The sequence below is a fragment of the Chlorocebus sabaeus genome, chromosome 28 (assembly GCF_047675955.1).
Source record: "Chlorocebus sabaeus isolate Y175 chromosome 28, mChlSab1.0.hap1, whole genome shotgun sequence".
NCBI classification, from domain to species: domain Eukaryota; kingdom Metazoa; phylum Chordata; class Mammalia; order Primates; family Cercopithecidae; genus Chlorocebus; species Chlorocebus sabaeus.
This window is the reverse complement of record NC_132931.1, coordinates 10,051,568-10,070,322: the sequence shown is the minus strand read 5'-3', so window position 1 is coordinate 10,070,322 and position 18,755 is coordinate 10,051,568. Positions and strand designations below refer to the sequence as shown.

General features: G+C 48.0%; 2 protein-coding genes across 8 annotated transcripts in view; one reads left to right on the top strand and one right to left on the bottom strand.

Annotated features, from left to right (window-relative positions):
* Positions 1 to 2,205, bottom strand: part of DTX2 (deltex E3 ubiquitin ligase 2) — a 47,451-nt gene extending 45,246 nt beyond the window's left edge. For 3 of the 5 annotated variants that reach the window (XM_008018415.3, XM_008018414.3, XM_073012712.1), the window contains exons 1-2: positions 2,054 to 2,205; positions 179 to 352 (exon numbers count right to left, since the gene is read on the bottom strand). The gene's annotated coding sequence lies outside the window, so the exon portion shown is untranslated. The remainder of the gene's footprint in view (positions 1 to 178; positions 353 to 2,053) is intronic. The other 2 variants (XM_008018412.3, XM_008018417.3) reach the window with 2 other exon arrangements.
* Positions 2,206 to 17,235: 15,030 nt separating this feature from the next.
* The window catches only part of SSC4D (scavenger receptor cysteine rich family member with 4 domains), a 58,852-nt gene continuing 57,332 nt past the window's right edge, over positions 17,236 to 18,755 (top strand). For all 3 annotated transcript variants that reach the window (XM_073012710.1, XM_073012708.1, XM_073012709.1), the window contains exon 1: positions 17,236 to 17,460. The gene's annotated coding sequence lies outside the window, so the exon portion shown is untranslated. The remainder of the gene's footprint in view (positions 17,461 to 18,755) is intronic.

Genomic DNA, 18,755 nt, shown 5'->3' with positions numbered 1-18,755 from the left:
GAAACAGGAGAAGCAGCTGGCAAGACGCCACTGCAATTTATTTGAGACAGGTGGCAATCAACAGTCAACTTCCAGGGCGCACGTTTATCCTGCAGACCTCAAATTCCACCCTCCCCAATCCCCACCCTCTCTGCACCAGATAGAGAAGGCAGCAAGGTCAAGTCCCCATGGCTCTCACCTTTTCTCTCTGGAGAGCTGGCACAAACCGTCCCTTCTGGATGAAGACACCAGCTCCTTAGGAAGAATGACTTGTTTGAGTTCCCATCTTGATACAAACCACAAACAACAAAAACCGGGCAAATCTGAAAGGCTTGCTGACTCAGCGACACAAATTCCAAGGCACCTTTGCCAACTAGGAAGAAGATGATCAGGTTTTAAATTAAACAGCAGTTAGTAAAAAACAAAGGTACAGATGTTGGATCCGTGTGCTGTGCCTGGGGACTGAAAATCACCAGATTTATTTTCCAATAGCCTGGGTGGAGCAAAAAGTACAATAGTCTTCCTCCACCCACTTAACAATCAAGGAGATAGTTGAAAAAAACAACAAACAAACAAAACCCTGAGCCCTTTTTAAATTTTTATTATTATTATTATTATTTTTTGGAGACGGAGTCTTGCTCTGTCACCCAAACTGGAGTACAGTGGCATGATCTTGGCTCACTGCAGCCTCCACCTCCCAGTTTCAAGCAACTCTCCTGCCTCAGCCTCCTGAGTAGCTGAGATTATAGGCATGCATCACCACACCTGGCTCTGAGCCCTTTTCTTTAAAAAAAAAAAAAAAAAGAAAAAAAAAGTTTGTTTTTTTTGTTTGTTTGTTTTTTGAGACAGGGTCTCCCTCTGTCGCCCATGCTGGAGTGCAGTGGTGTGACCATAGCTCACTGCAGCCTCCAGCTCCTGGGCTCAAGCGATCCTCCTGCCTCAGCCTCCCAAGTAGCTGGGACTACAGGCACCCACCAACACGCCCATCTGATTTTTTACAGAGACAGTGATCTCAGGAATCTTCTTGTTTTCCCAGGCTTGTCTCAAATTCCTGGACTCAAGTGATCCTTCCACCTCGGCCTCCCAAAGGGCTGGGATTACAGGCATGAGCCACCGTGCCTGGCCTGAGCTTTTTCACGGAAAGCCCTAAAAGGACTTCATAAGCCAGTCTGGCAGCTAAGCATCCAGGAAATCAACACACCAGAGACGGTAAATATTTAAGGTCACAGAGCAACCGAATCAGAGGGCTTGCTATCCAGATGGCTTAAGTAAGCCCGGATGGTGGCTACCAGAAAGTCTACCTTCTAGAGCGCTAGAGGAGCTAGGAGGGCATGCAGAAATATTCTGAGTTTCTCAAGGGTCCAGACGTCTGTACACATGCTATTTATTTCCATCGCTGTTGGCGCTTAGAGAAGTGGAGCCAGCTTGGAGGAGGAGGGCAGCTGGCTGAGACAGTCGCGATGAAAGCGCAGCTCCAGAAAAGGGAACCGAGTTCTAAATCTTTTTCGGCACCCCTAAAGGACCCCAAAAAGTGACCCAGGGCCCCAGGAACTCCCAGGAAGGCTCCCCACAGGAGAGTAGGGAAGCAGAGTTAGGAAGCAAACTCCTCCAAAGTACAACCCATGGCCCAGTGAGTCCCTTCACCTGGGGGTAGACCCCAGCAGAGGCAGAGAGGCAGTGGCAATCTCGTCACCGCCTCCTCCGGGTACTTTGGGAAGGGGTGCGCTCCTCCCGAGCGACCCGGACTCCCGGGAGCGGCGCCCCTCCGCCTGCGAGCCCCTCAGCCTTCACCCGAACGTCCTCTCTCGCACCTGGCACCCTGTCCCGTCCAAAGCTCCCGGCGCCTCCCAAGTCCCCCAACTCCCGCCCTCAGGACCTTGATCCCGGAGACCGATAGCCCCGACACCCCCGATCTCCCGGGACCCCCAGGTGTCCCCGCCGCCCCGGCCGTCGCCCCCCCTCACACCCACGCCCGCCCCCTTCCGGTCCCAGCTAGGCTCCAGCTCCCCGCGCCACCCCACGCCCCCGGGACCTCAGCCCTAGCGACGCGCAGGTGGCCTGCCCGCCCTCTCACCGAGGCTGAGGAGGACGAGGGGACGGGACTGAGGGCACCACCGCGCTCAGGCTGCAGTTCCGGCACGGCCTGGGCAGGGCTCTGGCTGTGGCTCCGACTCTCAGGAGAAGGCAGCCAGAGTGAAACTCGGCGTCGCAGCTTCCGAGCGCGCCGCTGCGCATGCCCGGGGCGTGCGACCTTCTGGGAAATGTAGTCCCGGTAGGGCCCAGGGGGCGGGCAGGAGGCGTGGCTCAGGGGGGAGGGGCTCAACCCAAGGCGCACCTGCTCTGGTGTCTGTTTTCTTCCTTCACCTGTTCACTCATTGACTTATTCCTTCAGTAATTACTGACTTAATTTTAACTAGTTTTTACTAGTACATATATGGTGCCAGGTCATGTGCTACTGTGTTTCCCTTTTTTGTTTTTAAAATTAATTTTATTTTTCTTTTTGTACAAATGGGGGTCTTGCAGCGTTGCCATGTTGCTCAGGCCGATCTCAAACTCCTGGCCTCAAGCGATTCTCTTGCTTCAGCCTCCCAAAGCACTGGGGTTGCAAGTGTGAGCCATCGAGCACAGCCTTTTTAAATTTAAATTTTTTTCTTTTTCTTTTCTTTTTTGTTCTTTCTTTCCTTTTTTATTTATTTTTAATATTTATTTATTTATTTTGCTACTGTGTAGTGGGAGTGTGGGAGTGAATAAGTGAATCAGAAATGGTTTCTCCGCTGGACGCAGAGGCCAATGCCTGTAATCCCTGCACTTTGGGAGGCGAAGGCCGGCGGATCACCTGAGGTCGGGTTCTAGGCCAGCCTGGCCATTCTTGGCAAAACCCCGTCTCTACTAAAAATCCCTAAAAAATTAGCCAGGCGTGGTGGCTTGTGCCTGTAATCCCAGCTACTCGGGAGGCTGAGGCAAGACAATCACTTGAACCCTGGAGGTGTAGGTTGCAGTAAGCCAAGATCGCGCCATGGCACTCCAGCCTGGGCGACAGAGAAGGAATCCCTCTCAGGAAGAGGAGGAGAAGAAGGAGGAGGAGGAGGAGGAGGAGGAGGAGGAGGAGGAGGAGGAGGAGGAGGAGGAGGAGGAGGAGAATAGAAAAAGAAAAGAAAAGGTTTCTTGCCGGGAGCGGTGGCTCACGCCTGTAATATCAGCACTTTGGGAGGCCGCTGGGGCCGGATCACGAGGTCAAGAGATTGAGACCATCCTGGCCAACATGGTGAAACCCCATCTCTACTAAAAATACAAACATTAACTCGGTGTGGTGGCGCGCGCCTGTAATCCCAGCTACTGGGGAGACTGAGACAGGAGAATCACCTGAACCTCGGAGGCGGAGGTTGCAGTGAGCCGAGATCGTGCCACTGAACTCCAGCCTGGGCGACAGAGCAGGAATCCGTCTGAAAAAAGGAGGAAAGAAAGAAAGAGAGAGAGAGGAAAGAAAGAAAGAAAGAGAGAGAGAGGAAAGAAAGAAAGAAAGCGAGAGAGAGAGAGAGAGAGGAAGGAAGGAAAGAAGGAAGGAAAGAAAGAAAGAAAGAAAGAAAAAGAAAGAAAGAAAAAAAGAAAGAAAGAAAGAAAGAAAGAAAGAAAGAAAGAAAGAAAGAAAGAAAGAAAGAAAGAAAGAAAGAAAGAAAGAAAGAAAAGCAAGCAAACAGGCTAGGTTGGTTTCTTTCCTGGGAAAGCTTTGTATCTAGTTGGAAAGTCAGGCACTTAAACACACAATTACAATATAGTGGGGAAAATGTTTGGATAAAGGAGGGCACAGAAGGATATGCCTAACTTGGGGGTGGGGAGAAGACATCACAAGACAGATAAAGGCTATGTGGGTTTTTCAGTCCATAGAGAAATTTGCCAGTTGGAGCACAGGGAAGCTCTTGTAAAGCAAGAGAGATGTGCAAGTGCCTCATGCACTCCGGAGGCAGCCCAACGTTCCTGGTGGTCAGGATAGGGGACACATGGAGGGAAGGGAGTGAGGAAGGAGAAAATGCACTAGGCTATGTCAGGGTCTGAGGAGTATGAGGAGAAGTCAGGGTAAGATTGTGATGAATTTTAATGTGAGTGTTCACACATGTGTGCACATACTACATATGTTGAATATTATGTATACAGTTTCAGTGGGATCAAGTTTCTGTGAATCTTGGAGGACCATGCACCCAGTTAGAGATACTTACCTGGAATGACATTATCCAGGTAAGGTCATTATCAAGGTCATTATCATTGACATTATCAAGGTCATTGATCCTTTATCAGGGTTACTCGGGAGGCTGAGGCAGAAGAATTGCTTGAACTGGGGAGGCAGAGTTTGCAGTGAGCTGAGATCATGCCATTGCACTCCAGCCTGGGTGACAGAGCAAGACTCCGTCTCAAAACATATATATATACAAAAATTAGCTGAGTGTGGTGGCACATGCCTATAATCCCAGTTACTCGGGAGGTGAGGCAGGAGAATCACTTGAACCTTAGAGGCGGAGGTTGCAGTGAGCCGAGATGGTGCCATTTCACTTCAGTCTGGACAACAAAAGCAAAACTCCATCTCAAAAAAAAAAAAAAAAAAGGAAAATAAAATAAAAATCTGACCTCAGGTAATCTGCCCTCCTCAGCCTTCCAAAGTGCTGGGATTACAGGTAAGGGTCACTGCATCCAGCCAGAGTTCCATTTTTATAACCTGAAAAGACGGACTATTTTTATTTGGGAAAAATAAAGAGTTCTGGTTGTGAAAAGAAGTAAAATAGGGCAGTATCAAGAGGGAGAGTGGGGGGCATGGACTTTTATATCTTTCACAGGAGAGAGAAGAGTGTGCTGATTTCTGAAATTGCAGCAGGATGTCTGCCCCCTGGGAACCTGGAAATGAGGGAAACAGGCTTGGCCACTTGCAAAGTGAACTTGAAACTAATATATGTAGCAAAGGGTCAGAGACAAAAGACCTGCCTGGCAGGAGGGGGCTGGTTAAATAACCCCAGAACACTAGGCAGCCCTAGAAGGAATGAGGAAGACTCACAGTGCCCTAGATCTATAGTTAAGCCAAAAAGGAACTTTGAGAAAGGCAAGGTGGCTCATGCCTGTAATCTCAGCACTTTGGGAAGCGGAGGCAGGCAGATCACCCGAGGTCAGGAGTTCGAGACCAGTCTGGCCAACATGGTGAAACCCTGTCTCTACTAAAAATACAAAACTTAGCCGGATGCGGTGGTGCGCGCCTGTAATCCACCTACTGGGGAGGCTGAGGTAGGAGAATCACTTGAACCTGGGAGGCAGAGGTTGTAGTGAGCCAAAATTACATCATTGCACTAGCCTGGTTGACAGAGTGAGACTCGGTCTCAAAAAAAAAAAAAGGAACTTTCAAAATAGAAAGTAGAGAATATAGGAATATGCACCCATTTGTGTTTTTTAAACAATTGCATACAATAAAGAAAAAAGTTTCTGGGAAGAGACCCAAGAAGCCCCCAGAAGGTAGGGGGATAAGCTGAAGAATGTTTAAAGATTTTATTTATTTATTTTTTGATACAGTGTTTCCCAGGCTGGAGTACAGTGGCGTGATCATAGCTCACTGCAGCCTCGACCTCCTGGGTTCAAGTCATCTTCCTGCCTCAGCCTCCTGAGTAGCTGGGACTACAAGTGTGCACCACCATGCCCGGCTGATTTTTGTATTTTTTGTCGAGACAGGGTCTCACCATGTTGCCCAAGTTGGTCTCAAACTCCTGGGCTCAAGCGTTCCTCTTGCCTCAGCCTCCCAAAGTGCTGAGATTACAGGTGTGAGCCACCCACCGCGCCTGACTGAATTTTTAAAGATTTAGAGAGGGCTGTCGGCCTGGCGCGGTGGCTCATGCCTCTGATCCTAGCACTTTGGGAGGCCAAGGTGGGAGGATCACCGAAGGTCGGGAGTTCGAGACCAGCCTGACCAACATGGGGAAACCCCGTCTCTACTAAAAATACAAAAATTAGCCAGGCGTGGTGGTGCATGCCTGTAATCCCAGCTACTGGGGAGGCTGAGGCAGGAGAATCTCTTGAACCCAGGAGGCAGAGGTTGCAGTGAGCCAAGATCGCGTCATTATACTCCAGCCTGGGCGACAGAGTGAGACTCAGTCTCTAAAATAAATAAAATAAAATAAAATATAAAATGAAATAAGGCTCTCTCCTCTCTGGCAGTATCCCCACTCCCCACAACACACACAGTAGGGCAGTTTACCACTGGCATTCTTGCATAAAGGTCCACAGCCTAAGGGGCAGTGGTAGGAGCAGCAGCAGGAAGTGTTCCTGGCAGGAGTTCTTTGTCTGAAATTTTCTGCCTAGAGATGGTGTCTTTTTTTTTTTTTTTAAACTCCTCAAAGGCTGAGGTTTGTTCAACACACCCAGGCCACCAGCGCTCTGAAGCAACTGAAAATGAATGACGTGGCCCAAGAAAGAATGTGACTGTTGGCCACACAATGGGGAGTGGTGTTGAGCAAAGAAATTTAGATTTTAATACCCATAATCCATAATCCCAGCACCTGGGGAGGTCCAAGAGGGAGGACCGCTTGAGCTCAGGAGTATGAGACCAGCCTGGGCGACAAGGCAAGACCCCATCTCTACAAAAAACAAAAAAATTAGCCAGGTGTTGTGGGATACCCCTGTGGTTCCAGCTACTTGGGAGGATGAGGTAGGAGGATCACTTGAGCCCAGGAGGTCCAAGCTGCAGTGAGCTATGATGACACTACTGTGCTCCAGCCTGGGTGACAGGGTGACATCCTGTCTCAAAAAAAAAAAAATAGAACAAGTGGGGGCGGGGCATGGGTAGAGCGTGTTTGCAAACTATTGGAACTTTTCCACCAGTTGATGAATGAACGGCGAGCACGTGTACCTTACTTTAGATTTGCCACAAGGGAACCAGTGAAAACGATGAGCCTTTTATTTGGTTTTTGAGATGGGGTTTCACTCTTCTTGCCCAGGCTGGGGTACAGTGGTGTGATCCTGGCTCACTGCAACCTCTACCTCCCATATTCAAGTGATTATCCTGCCCCAGCCTCCCAAGTAGCTGGGATTACAGGCACGTGCCACCACGCCCAGCTAATTTTTGTGTTTTGAGTAGAGATGGGGTTTTGCCATGTTGGCCAGGCTGGTCTTGAACTTCTGACCTCAGGTGATCCGCCTGTCTCAGCCTCCCAAAGTGCTGGGATTACAGGTGTGAGTCACCGTGCCCAGCAGAGTGAGCCCTTTCAAAACATGTTCCAAGGGGCTGGGACTTACATAAGATAATTCTCTGGGGAAGACTGGGAAGCCTGGTTTACTCCACAGGGCTGTAAAGCACCCTTTTTTTTTCTTTTCTTTTTTTTTTTTTTTTTTTTTTTGAGACAAAGTCTCTCTGTGTCGCCAAGGCTGGAGTGCAGGGGCGTGATCTCGGCTCACTGCAACCTCCACCTCCTAGGTTCAAGTGATTCTCCTGCCTCAGCCTCCTGAGTAGCTGGGATTACAGGCACCTGCCACCACGCCTGGCTAATTTTTTTTTTTTTTTTTTTTTTGTAGTTTTAATAGAGATGGGGTTTCGCCATGTTGGCTGCAAAGCCATCTTGCTTTTCTTTGTTGTGCAGGTCACACCTGGGTCCTGAGCAGGGGCCATCATCGGAGACACCAGGTGATGTCCATTCATCAGAAATAATGAGCAAAGCAGCTGTGGCTTCTAATCAGACCATCCCTCTAGGGTGTCAGATGGAGGCCAATTAGTGGAGGCACTAGACAACCAAATTCTGCCTTTCCAAGCAAAACACCAGCAAATGCTCTAGCCCTTAGCATTGATGCTGGAACCCAGTGTTTTGCTTTTGCTTGGATTTTCATGATTTTCTCTTGCTCTGGGCGAGCTGGGGGCTGGTTCTAGGATCAGAACCTTCAGAGGCACTAAGAAATGCCACCTGGAGTGGAGTTAAAGAATTTCTTTTTTCTTTTCTTTTTTTAAAACTCCTCCTGCTATTGTCAGAGGCAGGTGAACCAGAGCAACTCCATTTTGAATAGGGGCTGGATAAAATGAGGCTGAGACCTATTGGACTGCATTCCCAGATGGTTAAGGCATTCTAAGTCACAGAATGAGATAGGAGGTTGGCTCAAGATATAGACCTCACTGATAAAACAGGTTGCAGTGATGGCCGGGCGCAATGGCTCACGCCTGTAAGCCCAACACTTTGGGAGGTTGAGGCGGGCGGGTCACGAGGTCAGAAAATCGAGACCATCCTGGCTAACACAGTGAAACCTCATCTCTACTAAAAATACAAAAAATTAGCTGGATATGGTGGCGTGCACCTGTAGTCCCAGCTGCTTGGGAGGTTGAGGCAGGAGAATGGCCTGAACCCGGGAGGCGGAGCTCGCAGTGAACCGAGATCTTGCCATTGCACTCCAGCCTGGGCAACAAAGCAAGACTCCATCTCAAAAATAAATAAAATAAATAAATAAATAAATAATAATAAATAAATAAAACAGGTTGCAGTGAAGAAACCGGTTAAAACCCACCAAACCCAAGATGGCGACAAAAGTGACCTCTGGTTGTCCTCACTGCTATGCTCCCACCAGCGCCATGACAGTTTACAAATGCCACGGCAACGTCAGGAAATTACCCTATATGGTCTAAAAAGGGGAGCATGAATAATCCACCCCTTGTGTAGCATATCATCAAGAAATAACCATAAAAATGGGCAACCAGCCACCGTCGGGGCTGCTCTGTCTATGGAATGGCCATTCCTTTATTCCTCTACTTTCTTAATAAACTTACTTTCACTTTACGGACTTGCCCTGAATTATTTCTTGCGTGAGATCCAAGAACGCTCACTTGGGGTCTGGGTAGGGACCCCTTTCCTGTAACACCATCATTCTCAAGTTTAGTTTAGTTTTGTTTTGTTTTAGAGATAAGATCTCACTCTGTTGTCCAGGCTAGAGTGCAGCGATGTGATCACGGCTCACTGCAGCCTGGAACTCCTGGGCTCAAGAGATCTTCCCACCTCAGCCTCTTAAGAGTGCTGGGATTATAGGCTTGAGCCACTGCATCCAAACTCAGGCTTTTTTTTTTCTTTTTTTTTTTTTAATATAAATTCCTTTTTTTTTTTTTCTTTTTGAAATGGAGTCTTGCTCTGTTGCCCAGGATGGAGTGCAGTGGCTGGCTCATATCTCACTGCAGCCTCCAACTCCTGGGCTCAAATGATCCTCCCGCCTCAGCCTCTGGAGTAACTGGGACTACAGGCACTCACCACCATGCCTGGCTAATTTTTATATTTTGTTTGGTAGAGATGGGGTTTCACTATGTTAGCCAGGCTGGTCTCTAACTCTTGGGCTCAAGAGATCCCTCCACCTCAGCCTCCCAAAGTGCTCGGATTACAGGTTAAGCCACTGTGCTCAGCCCGAATTGATTCTTTTTTTAATTTCACTTTCCCCCCTGTGATACAGCCCCAGGAGATCCTCAAATAAATTCTTAAAACAGTCTTACGACTCTAATGTCAGAAATCTTATCTACAGGAACAATGGTATGCAATGGTCAGGAACTAGTGCCACCTGACTTTTAGCAACAAGGAAGTGGGCCAAAATGCAGCCTGATTAATGCTTAATTATAACTGTTTCTATCCAGAACCCAGCACACAGTTCTTGTCACTCCTGTGGGGATAGTTTCATTCTCATTGTAAATGAATATTCTGGTGCATTGGTTTGGGATATATAGATTGTTCAAGAAAAGGGATCAAGCCTGGTGCAGTGGCTCACACCTGTAATCCGAACACTTTGGGAGGCGGAGGTGGGTGGATCACCTGAGGTCAGGAGTTCAAGACCAGCCTGACCAACATGGCAAAACCCCCATCTCTACTAAAAATACAAAAATTAGCCAGGCGTGATGGTACGCACCTGTAATCCCAGCTACTTGGCAGGCTGAGGCAAGAGAATCGCTCGAAACCCGGGAGGCGGAGGTTGCAGTGAGCCAGGATCGCGCCATTTGCACTCTGGCATGGCCAACAAGGGCAAGAATCCACTTCCAAAAAAAAAAAAAAAAAAAGAAGAAAAGAAAAGAAAAGCACACTTGGTGACTGTGCTAGGTTTTTTGAGATAAGGTTTTTTTGGTTAAATAAGAGCAATTTTGTTTAACTTGGGGGTTATTTAAAGATTGTTTCAAAATATGGATTTAGGAAGGAAATAGAAACAAGGTGGGAAGAAGACCAGTAAGTAGGAGAGATGTGAAGAAAAGTTATAAGTATGAGGATGTATTTTTGGTAAAGAAAGTTGAAAAGAGAGTAATTTTTCATTTTGCATAAGAGAAGACTTTGGTCAAAATCAAGAGGAAAGGAAAGTAAATTTCTGTCCTAAAGTAGATTGCTAATATAAAAAAAGACATATAGGAGAAAATTAAAGGTTTAAGGAAGTTGTAGGTTTGTGGAAGATTAATCTCATGAAAGGAATTTTGTGTGTGATTAAGCTGGCTGAAATTAGAAGGGGATTATTTATAAGATTTTTGGCCGGGCGTGATGACTCATGCCTGTAATCCCAGCACTTTGGGAGGCCAAGGCGGGTGGATCACCTGAGGTCAGGAGTTCGAGACCAGCCTGGCCAACATGGCGAAACCCCATCTCTACTAAAAATACAAAAATTAGCCAGGTGTGGCGGTGCGCACCTGTAATCCACCTACTTGGGAGGTTGAGGCAGGAGAATCGCTTGAACCTGGGAGGCAGAGGTTGTGGTGAGCCAAAATTGTGCCATTGCACTAGCCTGGGTGACACAGTGAGACTTGGTCTCAAAAAAAAAAAAAAAAAGCAATAAATATTTATAAGATTTACTAAAAATTGAACTTTCTTTTCTTTTTTTAAATTTATTTACTTTTTTTGAGACACTTTTGCTCCGTTGCCCAGGCTGGATTGAAGTGGCGCGATCTCGGCTCACTGCAACCCCCGCCTCCCCAGTTCAAGTTATTCTCCTGCCTTAACCTCCTGAGTAGCTGGGATCACAGGTGTGCACCACCACACCCGGCTAATTTTTGTATTTTTAGTAGAGATGGGGTCTCACTGTGTCAGTCAGGCTGGTCTCAAACTCCTGACCTTGTAATCTGCCTGCCTTGGCCTCCCAAAGGGCTGGGATTACATGTGAGCCACTGTGCCCGGCCCAAAATTGAAGTTTGTTTTTTGAGGCAGGGTCTCGCTCTGTCACCCAGGCTGGAGTGCAGTGGCATGATCATAGCTCACTGTAGCCTTAATCTCCTGGGCTCAAGTGATTCTCCCATTTCAGCCTCCCAAGAAGATAGGACTACAGGTGTGCACCACCACACCTGGCTAATTTTTACTTTTAGTAGTGGTGAGGTCTTCCCATGTTGCCTAGGCTAAAAACTGAGCATTAATATCAAAAGTACACTGATGGATACAAGACCACAATTTGGGCCCCTATGTTGGAACCACAGGGTTTTTGTGGACCATTGATCTGCCCTTTACAAGAAAATTGTAAAAGATTTTTCTGGCCCAGCACGGTGGCTCAAGCCTGTAATCCCAGCACTTTGGGAGGCCGAGACGGGCGGATCACGAGGTCAGGAGATCGAGACCATCCTGGCTAACCCCGTGAAACCCCGTCTCTACTAAAAAATACAAAAAACTAGCCGGGCGAGGTGGCGGGCGCCTGCAGTCCCAGCTACTTGGGAGGCTGAGGCAGGAGAATGGCGTAAACCTGGGAGGCGGAGCTTGCAGTGAGCTGAGATCCTGCCACTGCACTCCAGCCTGGGTGACAGAGCGAGACTCAGACTCAAAAAAAAAAAAAAAAGATTTTTCTTTACCTTTTAGGTAACTGGCTTAGGAAACAGAGAATCTCTGTTTCATCAAGAATATTGGCCAGGCACGGTGGCTCACGCCTGTACTCCCAGCACTTTGTGAGGCCAAGACGGGCAGATTACCTGAGGTCAAGAGTTCGAGACCAACCTGGCCAACATGCTGAAACTCTGTCTCTCCTTAAAATACAAAAATTAGCCGGTGTGGTGGCGAGCACCTGTAATCCCAGCTACTTGGGAGGCTGAGGCAGGAGAACTGCTTGAGCCCAGGAGGCAGAGGTTGCAGTGAGCCGAGATCACACCACTGCACTCCAGCATGGGTAGCAGAGCAAGACTCTCCAAAAAAAAAAAAAGTATTGTGCTTTGTGTCTTTGAAATCTTTTCTCACTTTGGTTTTATTTCACAATGACCTGTGATCCTACTTTGATCAAGCGTTTTAAAACTTTGATATTTGACAAACTTTTCAAAAATCACAATTAAGGCAGACACAGTGGCACATGCCTGTACTCCCAACACTTTGGGAGGCTGAGGCAGGAGGATTGCTTGATCCCAGGAATTTGAGACCCACCTGGGCAATATAACAAGATCCCATCTCTACAAAAAATAAATAAAATTAGCTGCACATGGTGGCACATACCTGTAGACCCAGCTACTCTGGAGGCTAAGGTGGGACAATTACTTGCTCCAAGAGTTCAAGGCTGTAGTGAGCTATGCTTGCGTCCATGCACTCCAGCCAGGGTGACAGAGTAAGACCCTATCTCAAAAAAAAAAAAAAAAAAAAAAAAAAAAAAAAAAAGCCGGGCACGGTGGCTGAAGCCTGTAATCCCAGCACTTTGGGAGGCCGAGACGGGTGGATCACGAGGTCAGGAGATCGAGACCATCCTGGCTAACACGGTGAAACCCCGTCTCTACTAAAAAAAAAATACAAAAAACTAGCCGGGCGAGGTGGCGGGTGCCTGTAGTCCCAGCTACTTGGGAGGCTGAGGCGGGAGAATGGCGTGAACCCGGGAGACGGAGCTTGCAGTGAGCTGAGAAGATCCGGCCACTGCACTCCAGTCTGGGCGACAGAGCGAGACTCCGTCTCAAAAAAAAAAAAAAAAAAAAAAAAAAAAAAAAATCAAAATTAAGCATTTTTGACCTCAAACTAACTTTAGGATGTTCCAGAGGACTCCTGAACCTGTCAAAGGATCTGCAAAAAAAGAAATATTAAACCAATTGGGCCTGTCTGATATATTAATTTATATGAGGCTGGGCACAGTGGCTAATGCCTGTAATCCCAACACTAGGAGGCCAAGGCAGGAAGATTGCTTGAGCCCAGGAGTTTGAGACCAGCCTGGGCAAAATATCGAGACCCCCTATCTACAAAAAAATTTTTATTTATTTATTTATTTTTGAGACGGAGTCTGGCTGTTGTGGGCCAGGCTGGAGTGCAGTGGTACCATCTCGGCTCAATGCAAGCTCCATCTCCCTGGTTCAAGTGATTCTCCTGCCTCAGCCTCCTCAGTAGCTGGGATTACAGGCACGCACCACCACACCCGGCTAATTTTTGCACTTTTAGTAGAGATGGGGTTTTGCCATGTTGGCCAGGCTGGTCTTGAAGTCCTGACCTCAGGTGATCCACCCGCCTCGGCCTCCCAAAGTGCTGGGATTATAGGAATGAGCCACTGCGCCCAGCCAAAAAATTTTAAAAATGTAAAAATAAAATAAAAAATAAGGCTGGGCATGGTGGCTCACGCCGGTAATCTCAGCACTTTGGGAGGCCGAGGCGGGCGGATCACAAGGTCAGGAGTTTGAGACCATCCTGGCTAACATGGTGAAACCCCGTCTCTACTAAAAATACAAAAAATTAGCCGGGTGTGGTGGCGGGCGCCTGTAGTCCCAGCTACTTGGGAGGCTGAGGCAGGAGAATGGTGTGAACCTGGGAGGTGGAGCTTGCAGTGAGCAGAGATTATACCACTGCACTCCAGCCTGGGCAACAGAGTGAGACTCTGTCTCAAATAAATAAATAAATAAAATAAATTATAAGAGAAGGATTGGCAAAATAAGAAATATTTCACCTTGGCCGGGTGCGGTGGCTCAAGCCTGTAATCCCAGCACTTTGGGAGGCCGAGACAGGTGGATCACGAGGTCAGGAGATCGAGACCATCCTGGCTAACAAGGTGAAACCCCGTCTCTACTAAAAAATACAAAAAAACTAGCCGGGTGAGGTGGCGGGCGCCTGTAGTCCCAGCTACTCAGGAGGCTGAGGCGGGAGAATGGCCTGAACCTGGGAGGCGGAGCTTGGAGTGAGCTGAGATCCGGCCACTGCACTCCAGCCTAGGCGACACAGCAGGAATCCATCTCAAAAAAAAAAAAAAAAAAAAAAAAAAAAAAAAAAAAATTTCACCTTGAGATATATTTATATGGGTATGTTATTAATATATTCAAAAATTATAAAACATATCTAGAAATCTGATGTATCAGTCAATTTTGGTTCACAAATAACATTCTTGTCAATTATGTCATCATTACGATGGACTCAGACCAGGTTTTGGCCATGGCCACTTGAAGTCTTCATGTCCACACTTAATTGCCTTAGTCTAATGTCTTTCTGAAAGCTTCTTGCCAGCAATTATAATCCCAGGGAGTTATGTCTTCAAGGAGCTTCATGGAAAGAATGAAGTCTGACAAGTATGGGTTTCTAATAACTGTGAGTTCACACTATTGAACTAAATTTTCAAAACTTGGCCAGGCACAGTGGCTCACGCCTATAATCCCAGCACTTTGGGAGGCCAAGGTGGGCGGATCACCTGAGGTTGGGAGTTCGAGACCAGCCTGACTAACATGGAGAAAACCCGTCTCTACTAAAACACACACACACACACACAAATTTAGCTGGGCGTGCTAGCACATGCCTGTAATCCCATCTACTCGGGAGTCTGAGGCAGGAGAATCACTTGAACCCGGGAGGCCGAGGTTGCGGTGAGCTGAGATTGTGCCATTGCACTCCAGCCTGGGCAATAAGAGTGAAACTCTGTCAAAAAAAAAAAAAAAATTCCAAAACTCGAATGAAGAAACTGATGGGTTTGTGAAATTGCTAATACAGATCAGAGCAAGAATTACTTACAAGACTGAATGAACTGATGAAAAAGAATTATGAATCCTTTTTTTTTTTTCTTGAGACGGGGTCTCACTCTGTCACCCAGGCTGGAGTGCAGTGGTGTGATCTCAACCTCCGCCTGCCAGGTTCAAGCAATTCCCCTGCCTCAGCCTCCCAAGTAGCTGGGATCACAGGCACCCGCCACCATGCCCAGTTGATTATTTTTATTTTTTATTTTTTTTGTGACAGAGTCTTGCTCTGTCGCCGAGGCTGGAGTGCAGTGGCTGGATCTCGGCTCACTGCAAGCTCCGCCGCTGGGTTTACGCCATTCTCCCGCCTCAGCCTCCCGAGTAGCTGGGACTACAGGCACCCGCCACCTCGCCTGGCTAGTTTTTTGTATTTTTTAGTAGAGACGGGGTTTCACCGTGTTAGCCAGGATGGTCTCGATCTTCTGACCTCATGATCCGCCCGTCTCGGCCTCCCGAAGTGCTGGGATTACAGGCTTGAGCCACCGCGCCCGGCCGATTATTTTTTTTTTTAAGATGGAGTTTCGTTCTTGTTGCCCAGGCTGGAGTGCAATGGTGCGATTTCGGCTCACTGCTACCTCCGCCTCCCAGGTTCAAGCGATTCTCCTGACTTAGTCTCCCTAGTAGCTGGGATTACAGGCATGTGCCACCATGCCCCACTAATTTTGTATTTTTAGTACAGATGGGGTTTCTCCATGTTGGGCAGGCTGGTCTCGAACTCCTGACCTCAGGTGATCTGCCTGCCTAGGCCTCCCAAAGTACTGGGATTACAAGCGTGAGCCACCAAACCAGGCCTGGATCTTTTTTTTTTTTTTCACGGCAGGGTCTTGCTGTGTCACCCAGGTGAAGTGCAGTGGTGTGATCATGGCTTGCAGCAGCCTTGAATTCCTGAGCTCAATCGATCCTCCCACCTCAGCCTCCCAAAGTGCTGTGTTACAGGTGGGAGCCACTAGACCCAGCTGAATTATGGATTTTTAAGGCTGCTTTATGTCAAACATTGCAGGTTCTTTTAATATTGTTTTCCAGATTTAAGGAAACTTTTTTCTTTTAAGCTTTGTATAATTTATAGTAATTTGGTAAAGTACTTTTGAAAACAAAAATGAAAACATTTGCTTTTCTTCTCTACCTGAACCCTCCAGAATTTAGAAGCAATTTATGATTATTCTTATTTTTACAGCAACATGGTTATTTGCATAGGTTCAGTAAGAATCTGTTCTCTGTCCAGGCACAGTGGCTCACACCTATAATTCCAGAACTTTGGGAGGCTGAGGCAGGCAGATCACTTGAGATCAGGAGTTCAAGACTAGCCTGGCCAACATGGCGAAACCCTGTCTCTACCGAAAATACAAAAATTAGCCTGGCGTGTTGGGCATGTGCCTGGAATCCCAGCTACTAGGGAGGCTGAGTCAGGAGAATCACTTGAACCTGCGAGGTGGAGGTTGCTGTAAGCTGAGATTGTACCACTGCACTCCAGCCTGGGTGACAGAGTGAGATTTTGTCTCAAAAAAAAAAGGAGGGCCAGGCATAGTGGCTCATGCCTGTAATTCCAGCACTTTGGGAGACCAAGGGGAGCGAATCACAAGGTCAGTTCGAGGTGACTATAGGGAGAAAAATTATGTTTCAATAGAAAAATGATAGTTTACCTGTTATTATAGTAATGTTCATTGTTTGAGTTATTTATCTACCTGGAGACTGGATTAGATTCTGGATTCTTCTAGTTTTCTCTAATGTCTGGCTACAATCTCTAATTAAGAATGAGAACTGGCTGGGCGCGGTGGCTCACACCTGTGATCCCAACAACTTGGGAGGCCGAGGCAGGAGGAGCACTTGAGGTCAGGAGTTCAAGACCAGCCTGGTCAACATGCTGAAACCCCATCTGTACTAAAAAAATGAAATAAAATTAGCCGGGCATAGTGGCATGCCCCTGTAATCCCAGCTACTTGGGAGGCTGAGGTGGGAGGATGGTTTGAGGCAGAGAAGTCAAGGCTGTAGTGAGTTATGATGGCGCTACTGCACTCCAGCCTGGGCAGCAGAGTGAGACCCCATCTCAAAAAATAAACCCACACCCAAAGTGTTGGTTTACAGAGGTTTTCCAGTGCAATAGGAAGTTTCTGGAAACTTTAGGGAAAGAGGAGGACTAAGCAATGGAGTCAAGAGAATCCTTAGTGGTTTTCTACTACCTTTCATTTCTAGTCTAGTTCCCCTAGGAGGCAGGCAGGCCACGCCCTCTGACATGGCTGCTGGAGGCCGTGGCTCCTGGCAAAGGCCCAGGGAAACTATCCTGCTGAGGCCCATGGGGAGCTGACACTCAGGGTCACATCTTAGTCATAACTCCTCCCCTCCCCTTACACAGCCACTTCCTCTTTCTGCTGAGGACAGAAGTTGAATGAAGGACAAGCTCTCAGAATGTTGCAACCCCGAAGAACTTGAGTACGAGGAAGAGACGGGTGTTTATTGCGGGAACCGTTCCCTGGTGTGTCCTGGCTCGTAGAACAGCTCCAACAACACGTGCTCGGATGCCAAGGGTGCCATGAAGACCAATCCTCGCTATAATCCTGATGGAAAGAACTTCCCTGTCTGAACAGAGGGTGGTGGTAAGTAAACGGATTGTCAGGGGTAGAAGCGCCCAGCAGACTCCAAGCCTGGAGCATTTTGCCGGAGACCTCTTGCATGAACCATGATTCCACCAAGGGCTCAGCTCATTCCCCCAAGCAGTCACGTCATCCCCGTATACAGATGAAGCCACCTGCTAAGCTAGAAGTGGCAGGAAGAGGCCAGGTGTGGTTTGTGGCTGCTTGGGCAGTTGAGGCAGGAGGAACGCTTAAGCCCAGGAGTTGGAGTCCAGCCTGAGCAACATAGCAAGACCCCATTTCAAAAAAAGAAAAGAGTGGCAGTTAGGACTAGGACCTGGGGATATGGCTTCAAGGATGTTTCTGAGCCTCCAGGCCGCATTCTCTGCCTTTCCAGTTGATCATCTCGACAGGGAAAGCCTACGGGCACATGCGTGCCCAGATGGGCCAGCATCTCCCTTATCTGGCCCATGAGGCCTCCCTCTCCAGGCCAAGCCCCACTCTTTACTAGGCATTGAGGCCTTCCATGCCCTCAGGGTACAGATTCTCCCCCTTTCTCTCCCCTCCCCACTTTTTGAGATAGTCACACTCCAACGCCCAGACTGGAGTGCAGTGGCATGATCTTGGCTCACTGCAACCTCTGCCTCCTGGGTTCAAGTGATTCTCCTGCCTCAGCCTCCCCAGTGGCTGAGACTACAGGCATTCACCACACACACCCTGCTAATTTTTATATTTTTAGTAGAGACAGGTTTTGCTATGTTGGCCAGGCTGGTCTTGAACTTCTGGCCTCAAGTGATCCACCTGCCTCGGCCTCCTAAAATGCTGAGATTACAGGTGTAAGCCACCACACCCACTTCCCCATAGTTATTTGAGGATTTGCTTCTGGATCACCACCTCCAGGAAGCCCACCTCCCCAACCCCTAGTTAATTTTATTTTTTGAGAGGGTCTTACTCTGTCACTCTGGCTAGAGTACAGCAGGAGGCAGCAAGGCTGGGACCTGGGCACTGAGCACAGCTCACTGCAGCCTCGAATTCCTGGGCTCAAGTAATCCTCCAGCCTCAGCTTCCCAAGCATTTGGGACTACAGGCATGTACCACTGTGCTTGGCTACTTTTTATATTTTGTAGAGATGGGGTCTCACCCTGTTACTCAGGCTGGTCTTGAACTCCTAGGCTCAAGCCATCCTCCCACTTTGGTCTCCCAAAGTGCTGGCCCAAATTACAGGCCTGAGCCACTATATCTGACCTTTTTTGAACCCCAGCCTGTTACTCCCCTACAGATAGATCACACCACAACCTGCTTGGGCCGCGAGTGGCTCA